Source organism: Monodon monoceros, unplaced genomic scaffold (assembly GCF_005190385.1).
Source record: "Monodon monoceros isolate NGI ecotype Baffin Bay Population unplaced genomic scaffold, NGI_Narwhal_1 Super_Scaffold_17, whole genome shotgun sequence".
Classification (NCBI taxonomy): Eukaryota; Metazoa; Chordata; class Mammalia; order Artiodactyla; family Monodontidae; genus Monodon; species Monodon monoceros.
In genome coordinates, this window is record NW_021703773.1 from 23,655,698 (window position 1) to 23,666,013 (window position 10,316).

Consider the following 10,316-nt stretch of genomic DNA (forward strand, 5'->3'; position numbering starts at 1 on the left):
TGAGCACCGGGCGTGCCCATGGGGAAGGAGGACGCACCACATGTCCATGTGCTTCTGAGGGCCCGCGGCTGCACCACGGGGAGGGGGCTCAGCACGCACAGCACGCACCATCTAAGATCGAGGGAACACAGGCTGTGCACTCAAAATTCAAAACAAATGTTCATAAAGTACAACTTAAATATAAAAGTGTCATACTCTACGCTTAAATCCCAAGATTAATATTTGGAGGGTGACTGTGGGCAGAACAGTGACACGGATTCAGATGTGCTAATTCATAAAGGCCAGAGGGTCTGCACAGTTCACACTTCATCAAATGGGAAAGACAATTTTCCTAAGTTTTAAATTTAAAATTGAGCATAGTAGTTCAAAAACTAAAACAAAGAGGAGAACTTTTATCCTCCTAAGCTAAATGGGGTTAAGCATCTCGTAAACCCAAGAGGCAGCATGATTTCCATCTCACACTCATGTGTGTTAAAAACCTCACAAGCAAAAACACACCTTCTCCAGGCATCTCTGCAGGCTCCCACCCCCGGCAGCACATGTGCTCCATCAATCCCACCCCTACGACTTGTAATAAACGTTATCACGGGAACAAAACTGCTCTGAGAGGAGATGCAGGTTTTACGTCCTATTATCCATGATCCGTGAGATAATTATCAAGTGTCTTGTCAACAGGCACAAGAACAGATGATCTCAAAGAGCTGTCAGGACGGGCATCCCAACAGCAAAAGCGGGAGATGTGTCTTCAATGAGAAGTTTAACTAGTAAGTCTTAACGGATTCCAAATATCCAGGTACCTCAGATTAAAATAATTTTGCTGATAAATATACATGTCTAATACTTTCAGTTGCCACAATTTAAAGCATAGTCTTTTTAAAAATAATGTGATTTTAATTTTTCAAAATCAGCTTTAAAAGAGCAATGTGTAACAAACAGAATGAAAACAATACTTTCTACCAACCAATACTGCTGGAGGGTTCCTTGGTGAATTTCACTTTCTCCCAGCATTTGAGGCAACGCAGGGAGTAAGACCACTGAACGTCTGAACATCATGCTCTGAAGCAAACAAGCTGTCAGCGTGGACTTGCCTGCCCAGACCCCCACCAGCCCCAGTGATCAGTGCCTCTGCTTTTCAAAGGGACGATGGACCCGCTCCTGTGCAGTCACATGGGGCTCCTATCACAAACGGAGCTCGTAGTTTACTTAAATACAAATTACCAGCTATTTTAGACCAAAAGAAATGTGTAGCCACTGGACTCTCAGTTCTCTGAGCCTCCAGGGCTATGAAGGAGCTGGGTACCCCATGAACTGCCTGCCGGTTTCCTACAAATAGGGACTTAATTCTAACTGGCCAAACCTACTTAGGGATTCACGTTAAAAGCAGAACATAAATGAAAGGTTATTTTTTTCAGGGTAGGAACACAGTAAAACATCATTTTTAAAAAGCATCTGTCAGCTTTGGTTTGTTGAAAGGCGCCTTGTGCCTCTGTGTGTGTGTGTGCGCGCGCACCCATGCGCGCGCCCCCATGCCTACTGCAAACATAGTCCTAAAAATCAATTTAGAGATTAAAAGTCTCTTTTTTGCTTAATTTCCACTGTGCTCAAAAACAAACAAAAAAGAGCAAGGTGCTTGGGTCCAGGAAGGCAGCTCTGTGTCACCACAGGAGCTCAGTGAACCGCCGGCCTCCTGCCTGTGCCGTCCCCCTCTCCCAGCAAGAGCAGGTTGTAACTTGAAACTCTGCTGTCTGTCAAAAAGCAATCAGCGGAACATAAAAAAGCAGGGGAATGGACACTGATGCCTGCAGGAGACAAGTACAATCACCACGCGACGGGCGGCTGGAGCTGGGACATGAGAGACACAGAAAAAGGTCACTGTGGAGAAAAACATCCTGTCTGAAATTAATGCGACGAAATACCAAACAGAGAGATCAAGTCTCTGTGTCACAGGGGAATTAAGTCATTTTGATATAATTTTCAGAGAGGACTGCCATCTAAACTTGCTATTTCAGGTTAAAGACACAAGCCAAATAAAAATAAAATTTCAGGAAAGTGTTCTTTGGAAAGTAGACACCTGGGAAGAACTCAAAAGGAAATAGATAGTTTGACTGCTGGTGGTAAACTATTCAATTCTGAACTATTCTTCCACAGTCACGTGTTTTAAAATCTAACAGTTGCATATAAAAAAGGAAGGGGTTTGCTCCATTTTTAACAGAGGTGTTAATGGCAGCATTTCAAGGAATTAGGTCTCCTTCGCTGTGGTCTTAGGGCAGAATGCCTAACAGGCTCCTGCCTGAGTCAGACGGTGCTCCCGGCACACCTCCCAGCTGGGAAAGCTTCCTCATCAGGGGAAACTGGGTGCATGTACTTTCTATTAGAAAAGGCTCTCATGAAAAAAAAAAAAAAAGAAACAGAAATAGGAACTTTTTCTTCCATAATATTCCATTCTGAAAAAAGCAAAGGAAAATGAAAACTATGTGGTAGAAAAAAAAGCACCTCTGATCTTTTTGTGTGTGTGTGGTACGCGGGCCTCTCACTGTTGTGGCCTCTCCCGTTGCGGAGCACAGGCTCCAGACGCGCAGGCTCAGTGGCCATGGCTCACGGGCCCAGCCACTCCGCGGCACGTGGGACCCTCCCAGACTGGGGCTCGAACCCGTGTCCCCCGCATCGGCAGGCGGACCCCCAACCACTGCGCCACCAGCGAAGCCCACCTCTGATCTTTGAGACCACTAAGTCACCCCATCAATGTCAGAAATATTTTTCTTTTCCTTAAAAAAGTTCACTTTGATGGTAAAGTGATACACATTTCCCTCAACATCTATGTACACAATATACTTTATTTACCATTGGTGTAAAACTATACATTTATTTTTAGTAAATATATACTGTAGATCTTTCTGGCAATAGATGAGATTAGAAATGATATTGAGTCATTTGTAATTCTCTAGCCAAATCATCCCTATGAACCACTGTCTCTCAGAAAAGCATAACTCTCAGAGGACAAAAAAACACGTGGAGCTAATCTGGGGTCATGAGGAATAAAATTAGCTAAAAAACTATATTTCCAAGGATGGATGTTAATGGGAAACAGTAAAACTGATGGGGCCACATGCTTATAGGAATTACACAAAAATAAAAAAAGAGACCATAAATATTAACAAATAACTTCTAAAAAGTGACTTCGAGATATTTCATTATGAGAGAAAAACATCAGAACAAACGGTTTTATGATGTACGTTTTTAGAGTGATTATCTAATGGAAAAGTGATTATCTAGAATTTGAAACCAGCGTTGGCAGGCTTTTTGAAATTATATATAAATGAAAAATTGCTACTGAAAATAAGATCAGAAATGGAAATTCATTGAAACTTTCCCTGTGGCCCTTTTCCCTGTTTGATGACAGCCTCCAGACCTTAGTCTGGCATAGTAGAGAAAATGGTGCAAAACAAACACACACTGACAAATCATAAAGGAAAGGAAGAAGTTCCCCAACCTCAGTAAACACTGACTCAGCTGACTCCCTTTTCCACCTGATATCTGTAGACCTTAAGAGACACTTTAAATTTTCTTAGGGTATTTCTTGGAATCTGATACAGCATTTTCAATTTTCTCTTTTCAGTAAAGACTATGTTTATCTGCCAACCTCTCCATAGCTTTTTCTCCCACAATATTCAATATGGGTTTTTTTTTTCCATTTTATCCTTATAATGAGAGAAGGTATTTAGTGGATGCTTATGAATAAAGGAATAAATTGATAATAGCACTGCATCAGTTCACAAGAAAGAGACGCTCAATATAGTATGCAAATTCAATGAATGACAGTTTGTTAATGACTTTCATCATAGAATTATAAATGGAAAAACAATTAGCTAAGATTTAAGCAACAGTTGGCAAGCTTTCTGAAATATTAATTAAAAGGAAGATAGTTCTCAAAATAAGACCAGAAATAGTACTCAAATGGGACATAACTGGAATCCTACGCCATGACCAGTCTGACGTGATCTCCCCATTTAAGAGGTAGATATCCACTAAACTTTCATCTTCTCCCAAAACTTTAACACTTAAAAAAAAAAATTCTCAACTTTGTCCAAAATTTTTCCTCGCAGTTTTTTAAGCAGCAATTACTATGCCATCAGCTATTCAGAAACATTTTAAGTGCACATAAGGCTGTGATCGTTTTTGTTGGGCTTGGTGACTGCGTCCTAACCCAGGAGATGCAGGGAGAGCAGACACAGCTCCCAGCCTGTCTTGTTTTCTCACCAAGACGAGATGCGACAGACCCGGGGCGGGGGGGGGGGGGGGGGAGCTGAGGGGACATTCAAAGGCAACTCGGAAAGCTGCCTCATTACAATGGGGAGACAGAGGATAACCGATTACTTTTACTCCAATACTTTTATTTTTTTTCCAGTTTAATCGATACTGGCTTTTTCAGCAGACAGATCTGGAATTCAACCCAAAGGGCACAAGGCTTGCCTGACCATAGCCGGGTCACCTGTTCTCTGCGTGAGGATGTTGGGGAGGAAGTGCCCATCCTCCCACTGGCTTCTGCCGCCCCAGCCGAGCAGGGAGGATCCCTGGCTCCCCATCGTGCCCCCACTGCGCCTGGCACCCTCTGCTTGAGGAACCGTCCTGCTCCCACAGTCCTGAAGCCTTGTCCGGGTGCTGTCGTCTCTCCAGCCGCTGGGTCGTGCACCCCGTCTTCCCGACAAGGTCCCCCTCGACCGCTTCCACGTCCCACACCCAGGGTGACAGTGACGGCAGGCTGCTCACGTGGGCCTCGGGCCTCACACCTCACGAACGTGACCCGCGTTAATCCTCACGACTCTGCTGTTCACCGAGTAGTCATACATCTTAAATTTTCTGTCTACTGTGATGCTCTGACATCGTAAGTCCCGCCTGGCTGGGCAGAGACAACCCCCCGCCAGCCAAGGGCCCAGCCAGGAGCCCGCCTGGGACCTATGCCGACAGCCCGGCCAGGCCCAGCCTCCTCCGCCTGCCCCGCCCCCGGGGAGGTGGCCCTCCTCTGCCCGAAACACCCGGGCCGGGTGCCCGGCGGCTTGGGGCAGCCCTGGCACCCAAAGCCCGGCAAAATCACTAAAAGCAGCCAATCGTACGTGTTCCCCCCGCCCCGCCTGCCTTTCCTCTGGAAACCCCAGTAAAGGCCGTGCCCTCAGTCTTCCCTCCGTCCTGTCCTCTGTCCCCTGACCCCCTGGCCATCCCCCCACGTGCCCGGAGTGGCCCTGCCTCTAGGACCCGAGAGCCCAACAAACCGTCCTTCCTGGGCCTGTCCTGAGTCTCCTCCGGCGGCCGCTCCTGACTGACCAGCTCGTGAAAGGACACAGAACAGCCCCCACCTTACAGACGAGGCCCGAGGGTGCCAGGGAGCGCCTTCTCCGGTGCGCCACAACCTGCACACACGCCCGCGTGACACCTGTCAAGCCCGGGAGAGAGACCTACTGCTGCTCCCAGCACACCTCCCGCCTCCCCCGCCCCAATGGCCCCCACCTAGCCTCGACCCTCACGTCTTCCATCCTCCCTTCGGCTGCTGGCCTCCTGGACAGATTCAGTGCCCGGCCACGGGTGCTGACCGGCGGGGAGGGCGCTAGTCTGACCTCGCTGGCTCTGCCCTGGGCGACACCGCCTCCGTGGGGCTCATTACACACAGGGGATGGTGACAGAGGAACCAGACCTGAAGCTGGTGTGCCGAAGCCCAACTTGTCCTGCTGCTGGCCACAGGCTGAGGCTTTCCGCACTCCCCAGAGGTGACAGTGACCCCACCAGGGTCCCAGTGCAGTGTGAGGCTCACCACTAGCAGTGGTCAGGAGGTAGCTGAGCCCCGGTCCCCAGTCACATCCAAGGTACGGGACCCTGCAGGGCATGTCCCCACCTGGCTGAGCCCCCTCCCTGGTCCCTGAGTTATTCCCCACCTCCCATGCCGTGGCCTGGGCCCCTCCCCTCCAGCTCGGAGTTCCTCCCCGCACCGTGTCCACCCCCGCTCCAGCCCCGGTCCATCTCTGTGTTAACCCTCTCCAGGCCCTGCGGCACGCACGTTCAGTCCTGGAAGATCGCTGAAAGGAAAAAGGGCTCTTGATCCAGAAGAGAAGGGATCTGCCGCATCACACTGAACACAGAAGAAAACACCGAAGTGACACTTCTGTGGATAAAGAGAGTTGGGCTCTTCCTGCAGGTCAGTGAGTGACTGCTCGTCCACCTGCTGGGGCGCCCGAGGCATGTGGCTCAACACAAAGGAAAGTGGGGTCTTCCCAACTGAGATGGACCCCAGCCAGTAGCCATGGGTCTGAGACTCCAAAGGAAGCTGCGAGCAGTGTAAGTCTGAGGGTGCAATGGGGGAGACACACAAACACACGTGAACATACATGCAGACAGACACACACATGCACATACATGCAGACACACACATACAGCTACACACAGACACACGCGAGTAGCAGGGAGGGGATGACAGCAGTGTCCTCCTCCTAGCCCGGACCCCGGCCCTGGATGGCCCTCATGTTCGCCCATCTGAGAGTCCACGGCCAGCGTGGAGCGGGCCCGGAAGAGCGAGTGCCCCAGGCTCCACTGGGGTCTGTGCATCAGGGGACAAGGCTCCACATGCTCCAAGCGGAGAAGCTGCAACAGACAGAAGCAGAGCCGGCGGACTTTCTGAAAAGGGGCGAGGTGCCTGTTGGGAGGTGGGGGGACGCTGGACTGAGGACACCCCTCAGCAGTCAGCCTCCAGTGAGCAGGCCAGCACCCGCGAGATGGCCAGAGAACCTCAGTGCAGCTCCCTCTCCGCAGTGCCCCGCCGGGCTGTCCCGAGATCCCTCCTGATTCCACAGTCCCCACCGGGCTTCACCCGTAACTCTGTGCTGGATGCTCACCCGCTCTCCCCACCACACTCTGTGCGGGACCCACCGCTGCCTGTTAACCCAGAAGCTCCCAAAGGATGCCCAAGGGACGGCCTCCAGTACAGGCCACAGGCTTCCCCGGCATCAAGGGGAGAACAGTAAAGATTTACTTCTCCCTCCAGCAGCCTTGCTGCAAAGGCAACAGCCTCCTTTCATCCCGAGAAGCTTTGCCACAAACCGCATAGGAGGCCCCACCACCCAGCAGACGCCGACCTGCAGGGAAGCCTCAGAACTGCCCCCCAGGCAGCACGCCAGCCCACCGGACTCATGCTTTCTCACCCTGAGCTCCAGCTGAGGGGCTTTCTTCCAAGGCACGCGGTAGGGCTCCCAAGAAGAGAAGCACTTCGCCCAGCTGCCCTCACCCTGGCCCCCAAGGCACCCCGGGCTGGAGAGCTCTGGGCTTAGCAGCCCCACAGTCCCCCTCCTGCCGGGCCTCTTCCTCTGAAGCCCAGATACGCTGCAGCCCTGCAGCTGCCTCCGCCGCCCCGGCCCACGGCGCCCCGAGCGCGGCCAGCGGGGCATCTGCTCCACCGTCACTCGGCCTGCATCGGGTCCACGTCACGAGCCCCGCAGACCAGGAAGACAAGAGGCAGCCCTGGTTTACACCGCAACCCGGTACAAGCGCTTAGAAGCTTTTCCGGCTAAAACCCCACCGAGTGGTCCTCGGTGTTTGTTACCCTAGCACGACTGCTCCTGCGACCTAGTTAAGAAGATGCGGAGAATGGATATTGCGTTTCTCACTTACAATGGCTGCTTGGACGCTTTCAAGACTTACTAATCCAGCCTTTCACCACGATGTTCTGCAACAGCCCAACTTTACTCGGTAACTTTGTCAGAGACCCAACAGGAAGGAGGCCTGTTTGAGGATGGATGGTGAAAAGTCGAGTCCTCTGGGTGCAGCGAGCTGAGGGTTGGGAGCAGGGCGCTGCCACCAGGCTTGGCCAGGCCGCATTACCGGAAGGCTGGAGAGCAGGTGCTGGCGAATGAGGGCAGAGCCCAGGCAGGAGAGGAGGCCGAGTCAGGGTGCAGGGGGTCAAACAGCCACAGGGGCCCGTGAAGGCCACAGTCAGGGCTGCCCCCGCGAACCTCACAGTTAGTCTGCAGAGCCTGCTGGCTCCACCGCTGGTGGGGGTTATAAAAAGTAGCTTGGGGACCCATCAAAATACTGTAATGCCCGCTTTGGAGCTAACATCTGACTGTTGAGGAATTTTGTCACTATGAGATGATCTGTTCTTTAAGGCTGACCAGGTGAGTCCTAACGCCTGGGGCTCAGAGCAACGGGGGAAGCCAGGCAAAGTGTTTTTCTACAAAGGAAGCCACAGACTGGGAACATTATTTACTCTTCTCTGTATTCTGCCTTACTGAGAAATTCATTTCTTCTTCCTATTTTAAGCAAATGCTTATTAACCAGAGTTGCCACTGGGCTTTTCCTTTCAAAGGGCAAAACCACGACCATCTGTTTTAAACGTAGAGGAGGAAAAAAAAACCATGGCCCGAACTAATCCAAATAAAAAGAGAAACATATCTAAAACCTTCAAAACCATAAAACTCCTAGAAGAAAACATAGGGGAAAAGCTCCTTGACAACATGGGTCTCAGCAATGATTTTTTTGGATTTGACACCAAAAGCAAAGACAACAACAGCAAAAACAAACAAAAGAAACTAAAAAGCTTCTGCAAAGCAAATGAAACTGTCAACAAAATGAAAAGGCAACCTACTGAAGGGGAAGGAATATTTGTACACTGTATAGCTGGTAAGGGGCTGATACCCGAAATACAGCAAGAACCCATACAATTCAATAGCCAAAAACCCAAACAATCTGAATGAAAAATGGGCAGAGGAGCTGAGCAGACATTTCTCCAAAGAAGACATACAGGTGGCCAACAGCTACACAAAAATACGCTCAAGATCACTAGCCATCAGGGAATTGCAAATCAAAACACAATGAGACATCACCTCACGCCTGTCAGAATGGCCATCATCAAAAAGACAGAAATAGCAAGTGCTGGTGAGGATATGGAGAAAAGGGAACTCTTTTTTTTTTTTTTTTTTGCGGTACGCGGGCCTCTCACTGTTGTGGCCTCTCCCGCTGCGGAGCCCAGGCTCCGGACGCGCAGGCTCAGCGGCCATGGCTCACGGGCCCAGCCGCTCCGCGCGGCATGTGGGAATCTTCCCGGACCGGGGCACGAACCCGTGTCCCCTGCATCGGCAGGCGGACTCTCAACCACTGCGCCACCACGGAAGCCCAGAGAAAAGGGAACTCTTATGCACTGTTGGTGGGATGTAAATTGGTGCAGCCACTATGGAAAACAGTATGAAGTTTCCTCAAAAAATTAAAAATAGAACTACCGTACAATCCAGCAATTCCACTTCTGGGTATTTATCCAAAGAGAAGAAAAACACTAACTCAAAAAGATACATGCACCCCAATGTTCACTGCAGCATTATTCACAATAGCCAAGACAAGGAAACAACCTAAGTGTCCACTGATGGATGGATGAATAAAGCAGATGCGAATACTACTCAGCCAAAAAGAAGGAACTGTTTTCATTTCCAAAAACATGGATGATCTTGAGGGCTTTATGCTAAGTGAAATAAGTCAAAGAAAGACAAATACTGTAAGATCTCACTTATTTGTGGAATCTAAAAAAAAAAACAAGGAGCTCACAGATACAGAGAACAGACTGATGGCCGCCAGAGGTGATTGGGGGATGGGAGAAATGGGTAAAGATGGTCAAAAGGTACAGACTTCTAGTTATAAGATAAGTTAAGTCTTGGGATGTAGTTGTACAGCATGGTGACTATAGTTAACACTGCTGTATGGCGAATTTGAAAGTTGCTGAGAGAGACAGTAGGTCCTAAAAGTTCTCATCACAAGGAAAAGAAATTGTGTAACTGTATGAGGTGATGGATGTTAACTTATTGGGTGGTGGTTTTGCAGTACATAGCCCGTCAAGTCACTGTGCTGTATACACACCTTAAACCCACACAGTGCTATATATCAATCATATCTGAACAAAACTGGGAAAAATAGAATCTTCCCTTTTTTAATATTAATGATTATAGGGTAATGAGAAGTTTGCTGGGCTTTCCATGAGGTGTCTGGAGTTCCCTGTATCTCTGACATTCGTTCTAAGGCATGTGCCATGTTAACCAATTAAATGTATCCATCCTGCCTTTGGTGTTGGCGAAAAATACTACCATAGCTTAATAACACTAGTTACGTGCCCAGAAACTCAGAATCCCTGCAGGTAAATGGTTTGAGAGTCAGAATCTGGGCTTTGGGAGGAGCCCCTTACAATCCCGGGTCCTCACAGCCCCCTTCCTCGCAGCCCCAGGTCCTCACAGTCCCCGTCCTCGCGGTCCCGGGTCCTCACAGTCCCCGTCCTCGCAGCCCCGGGTCCTCACAGT

General features: G+C 49.7%; 1 protein-coding gene across 1 annotated transcript in view; it reads right to left on the reverse strand.

Annotated features, from left to right (window-relative positions):
• Positions 1-10,316, reverse strand: part of ERICH1 (glutamate rich 1) — a 47,303-nt gene that overhangs the window by 36,703 nt on the left and 284 nt on the right. The gene's annotated exons all lie outside the window — the stretch shown is intronic.